Below are 13,619 nucleotides of genomic sequence, written 5' to 3'. Positions count from 1 at the left end.
GTAATGCATTGAATTTGTAAGAAGCTCTTGGCTTACTGAGACCACCTTGCCTTAGGGTGGATTTGTCACGAATCATGCCCTCTCACTTTCCTCTATTGGGGGTAGTTTTAGTTGTGTGTACTTATCTAATGCATTTATGTTGTTCACATAAAATCAGCTTTCTAAATTAATCCCTTTAATCATAGTGTTTGTTTACATAACTTAAGCCACAACATGCAAACAATTAAAATAATCATTTGAAAAATAACTTCTTTATTTATTTAATAAAGATTATTATACAAGTATTCACATTTTTCCTACATGGAAGAATAACACAAAGGCCTTTATTATAAAAAAAAAATTTCCCCTAACTAGTACAAGGGCCCTCAGAAATCCCCATACTGAGTTATGTAAGGTTTTGGTGGATGAATCTTAGGAGTCTAAGAGTTTATTGGCCAGAGTCCCCTTAGCACTCTCAACTTATCCCACCCAAGGATGTCCCTAGGGAGCAACCTCTCACTATTAGGGTCACTCCAAACTCTTTGAGGCAACAAAAACCAATCCCTCTTAGTAAAGGGATCCACAACTAGCCTTGGGGAAGGTCTAGTATGCTTTTCTTTTATCTTATTGTAAATTTGGTACATTAGGATTTTGATTGATTCAATCAAACTTCCTAAGTGCATCAATTAAACTTGTATGCACTATTTCTAGCACAAGCATTTCTTTCCCAAGCAATATTTCTACACAAATAGGGAGGGAATCAGAGTAAAATCGAGAGGATCCTTAACTTGTGGCAATTCTTTCCAACTTGGTTTTATTCCCTTTTTTAAAAATTTCTCCTAGTTCCCTCTTTAGATTTTTTTTTTCTAAGTTTCCTTCTAATTAGTCTTTCTTCACTAGGTCTTTCCTTCATTTGGTAATATTTTTTCTAACTTGCTTTGGTCGTCGCTTGCAATATTCCTTGACTTAACTTCTATCTAATGTAAGTCAATTAACCTTATTACAAGTCTTAGCTAATTTCTATACTCCTATGTGTTGGAAAGCAATTAAAATTTGTCTTGATTTGTAGAAACCAAGTTTGGAACCTTCAAATCTTGATTGTTTTCTTTGGAAGCTACGTAAGTCATCAAGTGAGTATTTTCCTAGATATTTTAGGCTTCTACTTTTTCTTGAAGGAAGATTAGATTGTTTCATTGGTTTCTTAATTATCCTAGGGTTTGTATTTTCACTTTATTATGCCCATAAAGTGAATTGATTTGAATATCTTAGGTTCTAATAACTACTCAACTACATTTGCGATTTTTATAATTTTGACTTAATTAGCATAAGAGAAATTATCTCTATCAAAGAAGGTATTCCACCTTGATGAATTTAGTATTCTACTTTAGTTTTGTTATATCTAGTTACATGATGTATAAATACTAAGAAAAACATTTAACTATATTTGCATGACATATTATTTCAAAAAAAACTTCTTATTTTTTACATAATAAATATTTCTTGAGGTTTACATGACTCAATAATTGCCAAATAATATTTATCTATGCTAATACTTGATTTTTTAAATTATCGTGGATTTTTCTAGCGATCCTTCGTGATGAGTAAAAATTAATTAATTAATTAATTTATATGCAATTATTCAATGCATCATGATGTCATGCAATCTATTTTACATTTCAAAAAAATTCTAAATCAATGATTCTTACTTATTTTTTTTTAATTTTTATTTTTATATAATTATTAAACTATAAATTCCTCACTAATAATAAAAAATATTTTACTTACATTATAATATTTATACTAAATAGATTTAAATTTTGGAAGAACCTGGGATGGAATTGTGTGCAATGTTGTATTATCCACATTCGTGACTAGGTTTGTAGCTCTCATGCTCCCTACTCAAGAATATCGTCTTTTTGGGGGAATCACAATTAGGGAGTCCACGTATGCTAGCTTGCAGTCTTGATTAGAAACCCTCAAGTAGTTAGGGAATTTCTTGTGAGATGAGAGTCTTGCACAGAGAAGGACTGTTCCACGAATGTAATAGGGTGGAGTTTTCGTACACTAAGGTAGTATGTCTTGCGGGTGGTTGCCAACTATCTTCTCTTGCTTCTCCTCTTCTCTCTCTCTCTCTCTTCTTCCCTCACTCTCTCTTCTCTCCTTCTTCTTCCACCCTTCTTCCCTCTTCTAATCTTCTCTTTCCATATCTTCTTCTTTCACTCTCTTCATCTCTGTTCTCCTCTTCTCTTCATCTATCTCTTCCTTTCTTCTTCTCTTCTCCTCCCCTATTTTTCTTTCTCCCTCACTCACTCTTCTTTCCTTCTTCTTCCACCCTTCTTCCCTCTTCTAATCTTCGCCTTCCATATCTTCTTCTTTCACTCTCTTCCTCTCTGTTCTCCTCTTCTCTTCATCTATCTCTTCCTTTCTTCTTCTCTTCTCCTCATTAGTAACTAGTGGGGAAAGAACACCAACCTAAGCCTTAGACTAATTAATCCAAGGCTTTATAGCGGTATAACCTTAGTCTAAGGTTATTGAGTGATCCTCTCTTTTTCTTGTCTAAGTACTCGATTTTTCCAAGGCTTCCATTCGATCACCTAATTGTTTGATAGTTTACGGGGGTATAATCATTTCGACTCAATGGTGGTGATGTCGAGTTTGAAGGCAATGAGTTCGAGAAGGTAGTGGCAAAGATCAATTCCTTAGTTACTTTTTTGACAATTCATTTACTTTTTTTCTCTCTCACTCTAAGGCCATAATAACCCTGTGAGTTACCTCCCTTTGCATATAGCATGGATTACCAAGGTTGGTGGGATATTACATCCTCTTCTTCATTAGAGCAATCAAAATGTCCTCATCTTGAGGGAACTTAGGGTTATTGTTTCTAGCATAAGAATTTAAGGTCATATAAGGACAAGGTAGAATAGCCATTATAAGTTAGTTCTTATTACAAGTGTAGGGCTTATTATGTCCCACAAAGCACTTTGTAATCATCCTCAAGATTTTGGTGGGTTCTAGTCCTTCATTACGAAAGAAACTAGGGATGTTGTTTATATAGAGTGTCTTCATCCATCCAAGTGGCATCCTCTTCAGGATAGTCTTTCCAATGGATGAGATATTCCCTAATGGTTCTACTTCTAAGGATGGGTTCCTTTATATTGAGTATTCTATCTAGTTGAAGCTCAAGAACTCCTTGACTTGGCATTACAACTTGTTGATCACCAAGAACATGATCAAGATCAGGTACATAACCTTTTAGAAGACTAAGATGAAATACATTGTGAACTTTGAGTGTAGGAAGTTATAGCTTATTGAGTCCTAGACACTTGAGAATCTTGTATGGCCTATAATATCCTTGGTTTAGCTTCTTGAATTGCGTCAAGGATAAATAACTATTCTTAGGACAGATACAAATAAAAACCATATCCCCTTCCTTGAAGATCAATTATTGCCTTCCTAGATCAACATATGCTTTTCGTTAATACTTAGCAGCATGGACATCTTGTATGATAGCCTTAACTTGTTCATCCATCTCTTCCAACATCTTCTTGGAAGCTTCTACTTTTAGGGTAGGGTCAGAAAATTTTAGTGGAGCTAGGTATTCTTGTCCATATAAAATTTGGAATGGGGTCATATCTATGCTTTGATGATAGGATGCATTATAAGAAAACTCCACCAAAGGTAGATATTGTATCCACCGCCGCTTAGGTTCCCTATAGTAGTAAGTTCTAAGTATGTCTTCAATGTCTTCGTTGATTCATTCAATTTTCCCATCATTTTGAGGATGGTAGTAGGCAGTGCCAAAGTTGGGTACCAATGACCTCAAATAAACTCTTCCAAAAGTGAAAAGTGAAAAGAAAATAATGATCAGTGATGATCCTTTTAGGCAATCCATGCAGCCTAAAGATCTCCTTCACAAAGATCCTTGCAATATCTGAAGCCTTAAAGTTGGTGTTAATCATCATAAGGTAGGAAACCTTTGCTAGCATATCCACAATGACTAGGATTGAATTGTATCCCCTTTGGACACTCAATAATCCAACTACAAAATCTATGCTTATAAATTTCCACTTCATTTGTAGGATATCAAGTGGCTGGAGCTTTCCTGGCATCTTAATGCATTCAATGTTGACAACTTAGGCATTCACTGACATATTTAAGCACATCTCCTTTGAGATTTTTCCAATGAAAGCTTCTTCTTATAGTGTTAAGAGTCTTTGCATAGCCCAAATGTCCTGAGAAAGGAGAATCATGAGCTTTCCACAATATCTTCTTCTTGAGATCTTGAATTATTTGGGACAAACAACCTCGTCTTAAAGTAGACAAGATCTCCTTTTGCAGAGAAGTTCAAATACTTAAACTTGAACTTAGGATCTATCTCCCTGGATAGGACTTCTTTTATCATCTGTTGATATCCTAAGTCCTTACTTGCTTCCTCCTTAGCCATTTCTATGAATGGATTACCATGCATTAACACCATTGCGGTTAGAGATCTTTCCTTGCAGGGTTCTTTTGAGATAAGGGTATTGAGAAATGCTTTGCAGCTTAAGGCATCCGTAATTGCATTTTCCTGACCTGGCCTGTAACTTGATTTCAAAGTCATAATATTGCAAGACGTTAATCCATCATCGTTTCCTCATCATTAGGTTTGGTTGAGTAAATATCCATTTGAGACTCTTATGGCCAGTGACTAAGGTAAACTTAGTACCAAGCAAATAGTGTCTCCATAATTGAGAGCATGAATTACAACAACTAGCTCCAAGTCATTGGAAGATCCTTCTTCTCATGAATCTTCAACTTCCTAGAAGAATAGGCTATCAGGTAGCCTTCTTGCATGAGTACACAACCTAATGCAAGAGATCTTGCATCAATGACAACTTCAAATTCTTAGTTCAAGTTAGGTAGTTCTAGAATAGGTATTGTGATCAAGATCTATTTAAGCTTCTAAAAGCTAGACTATTTAATGGGAGTCTATACAATGGTAGTCTGCTTATTGAGTAAATCAGCCAAGGGTGTGGCAATCAAGGCATAATCTTTGACAAAAATCCTATACCATCATGTCAAGCTGAGAAAAATTTCAACTTACTTAAGTGTCATTGGCAATGTCTATTCTTGTACAATTTTAACCTTGGCAAGGTCTACTGCAATCCCTTTGTCAAAGACTATAAATCCAAGGTACTTAAACTACCTCTTAAAGAAGATATATTTCTTTCTTTTGGCATAAAGCTTGTGCATCCTCATTGTTTCAAGGATAACTCGGATTTGTGATTCATAATCATCACTAATCTTTGAGTAGGTTTGGATGTCGTCAAAGAAGATAAGAACAAAGTCATCAAGATATAGAACTGACAGATACATTGCATTAGCTTGTTTAAGGTTGTAGGTGCATTGGTTAATCTGAAAGACATCACAATGAATTTGTAATGATCTTGCCTTGTGTTAAATGTAGTTTTTAGAATATATTTTTCTTTGATCCTTATCTGATAATAGCCTGATCTTAGATCAATCTTTGAGAAGATCTTTGCACCTTGAAGATAGTCAAGTAATTCATCTATGCTTGAAATTGGATATTTATTATTGATCATTGCCTAGTTTAGCCCATGATAGTCGATGTAGAGATGGAGGATACTATCCTTCTTCTTTTAGAATAGCACCATGGCTCCCCATGGTGAATTACTTGGCTTGATGTATGCTTGGTTCAAAAGTTTCTTAAGTTGTTCTTTCAACTTAATGGCTTTTATGATGGATATATGACAGGGTCACTTTGCTATTGGTGCAGCTTTTGGTGTTAGCTTAATCACATGATTAACTTCTCTTGGTGGAGAAAGTTCTGTCAGCTCTTCAAGGAACACATTTGCATGTTCCTTTAACCAAGATGGATCTTCATCAACTTTCTTTCCTTGCTCAATCTTATTAAGTTTGGGTAGATAGATAGGCAGTCATTTTCTTAGTCCCTTCATGATTCGAGAAGCTTTTGCTTGTTGGATTCTAGGGTTTTTGGCTTCACCTTGAGTGATTATTAACTCTCCTTTCTAATCTAGGAATGTGATTTGACCTTTCTCGCAATTAATATGAGCGTCATTGAGGATTATCCAATCCATCCCTAGAAAACACCCATAAGCTCCGAAATTCATAACTCTGAACTCCATGTTGGAAAGAAGTTAAATTCCATTCTTCTAGTTTGTTGAGCAAAAATTTCCTTTTTTTCATTTTTTGATTCTACTAACAAGTTAGATGTAGGAACATTATTTATTCCTATCCTTTTGCACACTTCTATGAGATAAATGAGTAGGTGTTTCCACAATCAATCAAAATATTAAAGGTTTTATCTTGATAGGCTACGGGAGTCTGGATCATTAAGAACTAATAATAAGGGCCCTTCTTGTTTTGAGAGAAGCATGTACCATTGCTCTTTCCATATCCTCTTCTAAAGTGGGATCTTTGCCTTCATCTATTCCTATGTTTGTCTCTTTGAAGGTTACTCCAACAACTTTCCCTTATGTAGTTGAAACTTCTCAATTATGGCCCACGAAATCATCTTTGGTGGATTCATTTTAAGTATTGTCTTTTAAAGTTTCCAAGTTCATTGCAATGGAAACATCTTGGTATCTCCTTATTGTGATGATTGTCCATATGAAGTTTCCAAGTGCACTTGTCTTGGCCTTCTTCCTTTAACTAATCTGATATTGTCCTTGGATCCTCTTGATGTATCCTCACTATCCTTTGTATGTAGAGCTTTGTCTCAAAAATCTACCACTCTTGGATATTGATTGAAGTTTTTGGGTAATGGGTCTTGCTCAAATTAATGTGTCTTGTAAGTCAAATGGGCTCATTGCTTCGAGACGAAGTATCTAATGGAGGGTTTAGCCCATAAGAAACTTTGACACCTACTAGATGATGTCCATGGATGGGGCATACTTTAGAAGGGATACAAATATAGAATAATAGGCTTCCAAACTTAATCTGAATTGCTTCAAGCTAAACAATTCATTTATTTTTTATGTGTGGTATGCCGTTGCAAGGTATCACCTGCATATAGCTTTCTTCCATTTTTTCCAAGTAATGGTTACTTCCACAATTCCTTGGTCCTTGCACTATTGCTTTCACCAAAGGGAAGCTTCACTTGTCAACTTTAGTTTAGCTATCATTGCCTAATTAGGAGGGGTAATGCATGCAGCAACAAAGTAGTCCACCATAGATTCAATCCAAATTTTTGCTTCAAACTCAACATCCTTTCCTTTGCCCCCATCAAACTTTGGGCAGTTTGATTTGCTTGAGAAGGAATTTCTTCTCTTGCATTTCCACCAGGGTAAACATGAGCATGGAGGGCATAATACCCTAGGATGGAATATTTTTAGTATTTGCAAGATTAGTTGCATGTCTTGTTTGCTACAATATTCATCTCTCTTTAAGGTTTTCAATACTTGAATCCACAAATTTTAAATTTACAACATAAGGTTCGTATTAAGTATACAATCTTGCAAGTAATTATTCATGGCTTACAATAGGACTAACCAAATTTCTTTATTACTTATTATATCAAGTAGATAATTTGAATAAGGCTAGGGAGATTTTTGGGTCACAACAGTTCTAATTGTGAAACTCTGATACATCAATAGTTTTCTAGGTTGGAGGCTCATCAAATATGTTTAGGACTTTATATTTTTGGGAAAGATTTGGAAAACCATCCTTACAATAATTATGACACTATGAGTATCATCAAATGGCAATGTGCTCGATTGAAAATTTTTATATGAGCACTTAATCATAAAGATAATGATTATGGTGAACCTATTCTCCACCTATGTTGAGGATAGAATTTAGATGCAGTTCCTCGAAGATGAATAACTTGATTAGCTTAAGGTCTTCCATCCACTTGATTCTTTTAAGATTATTTTTAAGGTAGGCAAGTAGACTGTAACAACTCCAAAAAGGATGAAAATACCATTCACATAGGAAACCCTCTTATCCCTCAAGGATAACTATGGGGATAATTCCTTTAAAAGAAATAATGGCAATTTTTTTTAATTATTCCCCTCCCTAGCCGACTGTCATGCTGGAAGGGGAGGGGAATAGAATGAATGACAAAGCTCCTTGGTGGAGCTCGGTGCTTCCAGCCGCCATGCACGACGACACGAAGAGAGGGAGGATTCCCTTCCCTCTCCCTATAAAAACCCCCACTCAAGGGAAGGCCAGGGAGGAGGGAGAGGACGACGTTGCCAGGACATCTCCGTGCAGTACCGCTGCCGTGAGAAGGAGGAGGTCCTGCACGGGGACATCTCCGTGCAGTACCCCCCGTGCCCCAAAACTTCCCAAGGCCCCTTTTTTTTTGTGCATTTTGAAACCACACCCCCCCTGCCCCCAGGTTTTAAACTCCCCTTAAGCCCCTTTCTTATGGGCTTGTAAACCTTTCCTTTCAAACCCCCCCCCCCCCCCCCCCCCCCCCCCTCCGGTTTTAATTATCTTAAGGGCCTTTCATCCCTTCTTGTGCCTCACTAAATTCTCCCTACCCCCCCTCCCCCCCACCCCCCAGTGCTAAACTCAATAATCCTTTGTCTTGGGCCGTATAAAACCCTTTCACCCCCTATTGTGCCTTTCGAAAACCTTTCACCCCCCCCCCCCACCCCCCGGTGCTAAACTCAATAATCCTTTGTCTTGGGCCGTATAAAACCCTTTCACCCCCTATTGTGCCTTTCGAAAACCTTTCATCCCCCCCCCCCCCCCCCACCCCCCCTCCCCCCGTGTCTAAACCCTTAAGCCCCTGTCCGTGACATATTGAAAACCCCCGTGTGTAAAATCCCTTATCTCCCTTCCCTTGTGACATATTGAAGACCCCCTCATGTCTAAAGCTCATAAGGTTTCTTTTTCCCTTAGCCTTCCCATGTTTCTCTTGGACTTAGGGATTGCTCCCCATTTCTCCCGTGGTTAAAACCCCTAGCCGTTCCTTACCCTTTTAAAAATACCCTTGGGACTTTGATTTTTTTTCCCCTACTCGAAAAAGAGAAGAAAAGTATTGAGGTGCAAGGGAGCAACGGTGGAATTCCGAAAAGGAGTGTAAAGCTGCTTCCACGTCCGAAGGACTACAATTGTGATGCCTCCTAAGAAAGTCCAAGGCGCAGTCACGGGAGGGTCATCTCCCGGTATCCATGTGGATATCTCACCCCAAAACTAGGTTTTCCTTCTTAATTTTTATTTTATATCGTTGTAATTCAATCATGCAAGGTTAGTTGTTAGAAATAGGATATATTTTGTCCTAGTTGTTCACGACGAAGGAATTTAGTCATTAATACATCTAATGGAACATGCAAAGTAAATAAAGTATAAACATATTTTTTTAAATAGCTTTATGCATTGCAATGAATTATGAGCTAGATTATTACCCATTAAAATAGTATACTTTGGTTTAGCCTAAAGGTATAAAACAGCATCTCGCACTATTAACCCCTATTCTTTTTACAATGAATCATTATGGAAAGTGCAAATCATGAAATGACTCTTACGATGCATAAACTCTATGAAATTATCGTTGTTAACTGCATAACTTAGCAAGAAAAAGGTTGCTTATTTAGCATGAGTTTTGTTCGCAAAGAAAAGGGAAGATTAGTTGGAATTAACCTAACCTCAAATCGATAAAGTTTAGGATTGAAAAATCAATTGACACATAGATAACAAATCATGTGGAAGAAATCTCGAAATTACCTTCTAGAGTTAACCAAATTGATATAAACTTGAAAATACCTATGCTGCGAAATATTCATTGGGAATGAGTTAAATTCCAAGAAACGCCTATACCTTAAATACTTGCCCACATTCCCTGAATATAGGGTCAGTAACTTGTAATCGTAAAAGGAACTAGGGTTTGTCCCTGAGATTCTTACAAGAATAAAGCTAGGAAACCCTAGGTCAAACGACGTCAACTTAAAGAACCTGAAACGGATTGTTTCGTGACTCCATTATCGCATAGTACATTGCGGGACTTGTGCAGCAAGTACGGAGTCATATGGTCTTGTGATTGAATCACAAGAAGAAAGGCCAAATTCTCGCAACAAAGATAGCAGATCCTTACGCAAGTTATCTTGCAAGAGAATGTATACTTTGATATCCTTCTTGAGTAAGGAAGATTAATTGGATATCAAAGAACAGAAACTGAAGTACCCAATGAACTTTAAGGTTTGACCAAGTTGGGTTAATAGGGTACGCCCTAACCCAAAAGATAGGGAATCTTGCCAAGTTGCAAGTCATCCCGAATCGAGTGCTAGATGCATTCGAAAGGAAGGATTCATTCCTTAGCAGTTTTGCCAACAACAAAAATTATCAATGGAAATGTTTATGCTTGCTACAGATTTTAGAGCATCGTTTGGCTTTGTTTGATCAATGAATTAAAAGATAAATGAATATCTATACTTCAAGTTGAAGGCCTGAAGAGAGAGGCAGCTTCAGTTACCCCCAACTGCCTACCTGACCCTAACGAAGGGGATTGTTGACCGTGCCGGGAATGTGGACCGAACCCGCCGTGAGAGGTCTCTTCGTTGAGAGCAGAAGGACGCTTGGGTGCCAGGGGGGCTCTGGCCGTAAATCCCTCGCCTTCCGGGTCCTGCACAAGAGGCTAACATGACTCGGGATTGGATCTCGAGGCCCGCATACTAGTCTACGGGTGGAAACTTGGAATAGTGATCCCTGTGGATTGCTGGATAGCCTTCGGGCGGATTGTGGATAAGCCCACGGGCGGGACTCTTTGTATTTCAAAGATAAATATGATGACCTGTTAATAAAGAACTTGTCTGATATTGTTTTTCTATGTCAAGTGATAAGATTACGTGAAGGAACCAGTGCCTAACGGGTTAATTAAAGAAGCTGGTTGTTACATGTCCAACTAATGTGTTAGATAATTAAATAACTAAAACAACCCAAGGAAAGTGCGGAGGATGGGCCATAGGTCCATCCTACGGATGGGTGGTCCCGGTTGGCCAGGAACTTTTCTCAAATCACGAGGAACAGCAGGATGATTGTCAAAGGACATGAACAGTAAAAGCGTTGACCTAGAGTTATGTTTTAACCCGATTTACGTTGTTTTAGGGGAACGGAATGGGACTATGCCTTATGGCAGAGAGGTTGAGCTTCGCATCCCTCTCGCTTCCCATTCTCCTTGAACCAAGTGCAGCATGAATCCGCTTCGGACTTGGTGTTTCTGCGTAAAGTAGTTCGCTTGGGTCCGAGGCTAGTTGCTGTTAGAAATGACCAATTAGGAAAACCCTAATTCAGGTCGATCCTAAGTGGGAACGGCTGGAATACTTCTGCTACGTGGCAAACGTGGAAAGCCCTAAATCGCAAACCCCGTAACATTCCATGGGAGTGCCGGACGAAACTTTCGAGACATCCTTTCCGATGGACTGCTAAGACATGTCCTGGATGATACTAGTGGACACGTTTCATAGACCGACATTGATGAAGCAAGACACTGCTTTGCATCCACCAACGCTCCTGATACAGTGGTGTGGCAAAGGGTTATATATATGCTCTAAGATCTTCATGAAGCGATCCCACCAATCAAAGTCAAGGGAATATATCACAAACATAAACATTGTTCAAAATACCAAGAATTTTTACCAAATTTCTTCATTATTTTGAAAGAGTTTCCATCAATTGTTAGTGGTGAATCATATTGCATTAAATTTTTCCTAAAACAAAGTCATAAACAAATACTTTTATTTTTTAATTTAAATTTTTCACTTTGATACCATGTGTGATGGGCCTACTTGAGAGATCCTCATGAGCACAATTTAGTGATCCATCAAGATGATTTTTTTGGGTGACATTGTGTAGTACTCTTTCAAATAATACAAGGTTTGTTGCCTAGACTCTCTTAAGTCCACTTTGCAATGGAAGGTATTGGTCGTTCCCACAAGAATCAACCTAAATTTCCGGTTCTATGTAGACTAAGGTGACCTATTTCGATTCAGTAGCATCAGTCTCTTCGAGTAATTGCTTATGGTAGCTTGTCCTACTCATGTCACACTTGGTTCAAGAAGTGTGAAAAATGAGGGGGAGTATGAGTACGTCGATCCCTCTTCCCGTAAGGCAAAGTCTCACTTCCTTTCCATAAAACCATATGAAGTCAAGGTTCTAATTGATTCTATGAGTTAATATTTCCGATATTATAATGCATAAAATTTGTAAGAAGCTATCAGATTACCAGGGCCACCGAAGCTTAGGGCGGATTCATCAAGAATCATGCCCTCGTGCTTTCCTTGGTGGTTGGATAGTTTTAGTTTTCTACTTACTTAACATATTTAAGTTGTATATATAAAATCAACTTTATTAATTAATCCATTTAATCACAATGTTTGTTCACATAACTTTAGTCACAACACACAAAAAATAAAAATAATCATTTGAAAAGTAGCTACTTTATTTAATAGAAATTCTTATACAAGTGTTTACATTTTGTCCATATGGAAGAATGACACGAAGACCTTTATTTTACCAAGTTTTTTGCCCCTAACTAGTACCAAGGCCCTCAAGAAGTCCATCTTGAGTCACATAGGGTTTTGGACGAATCCTAGGAGTCTAAGAGCTTATTGGCTAGAGCCTCCCTGGAACTCTCAACTCCTCCTATCAACGATCTCCCTACAAAGAGACCTCTTGCCATTGGGGTCAAGTCCAAACTCTCTAAGGGGCAAAAACCAATCCATCTTGCTAAAGGGACCCTGAGCTATCGTTAGGGGAGGTCTAATGCGCTTTCCTTTTATTGTGTTATAAATTTGGTACATTGGGATTTTGATCAATGCAATCAAACTTCCTAAGTGCATCAAGTAAACTTGTGTGCACTATTGCAAGCACGAGTAATTCTTTTCTAAGCAATATTTCTACACAAATAGGGAGGCAATCAAAGTAGGATCTTTAACTTGGAGTAATTCTTTCCAAGCTAGTCTTATCCTCTTTTTTTGGATTTCTTCTAGTTCCCTTCGTATTTCCTTTTTCTAAAGATCCCTTGATCCAATTGAATGGAGGCAAAGAAGATACTCATAAAGAGGAAGACAATATGGGATTAGCTTTTCAAAGTTGGAATGATGAAGAAGTGGTATGAAAAGAAAGAATAGGATTTAATATCTTTGGGCATCCCCGAGAGATTTTATTTCTGCAAATGAATTCAGTTGGCCTTTGCCATGATGACGGACTGCTGCCTCCTACTAGTGTGCGACTGTGGGACTCATCACAACATTGGTTATGGCTTCTTCGCCTATATCTCAGACTACAGCCTTTGGGAACTCTGCACGTTCCACCCCTTCGTCTCCATGTACTGTGGGGATTGACTCGATTGCATCTTCTTAAGCACGGTTCTGATCATAGAGCTGAAAGCTCTTTCGACACTTACTGGACAGAACAATTGTCAAAACTGTCACCGACAGAGAAGGTGTGGCTGAGAATAAAGGCATTGTCGCTTCCGTCGATGAGAGAGATGGCATCGATGACAGCTACCGTCGGCCACCTTTTCTATTCACATAAAATATCCGCAACCACCTTCAAAGAACCCATCAACTGCAGCATAAAGCGGAGCTCCTGGAGAGAATTAGCAGACTCGTCCTCCTCCTAAAGTCCTTCGTAGCAGTCTCCAATGCCCTTCTATTAACGATGCTTACTCT

Source organism: Lygodium microphyllum, chromosome 4 (assembly GCF_053477565.2).
Source record: "Lygodium microphyllum isolate KBCC chromosome 4, Lygodium_microphyllum_v1.1.10, whole genome shotgun sequence".
NCBI classification, from domain to species: Eukaryota; Viridiplantae; Streptophyta; class Polypodiopsida; order Schizaeales; family Lygodiaceae; genus Lygodium; species Lygodium microphyllum.
The sequence above is the reverse complement of the archived record's forward strand: the minus strand, read 5'-3'. Positions refer to the sequence as shown.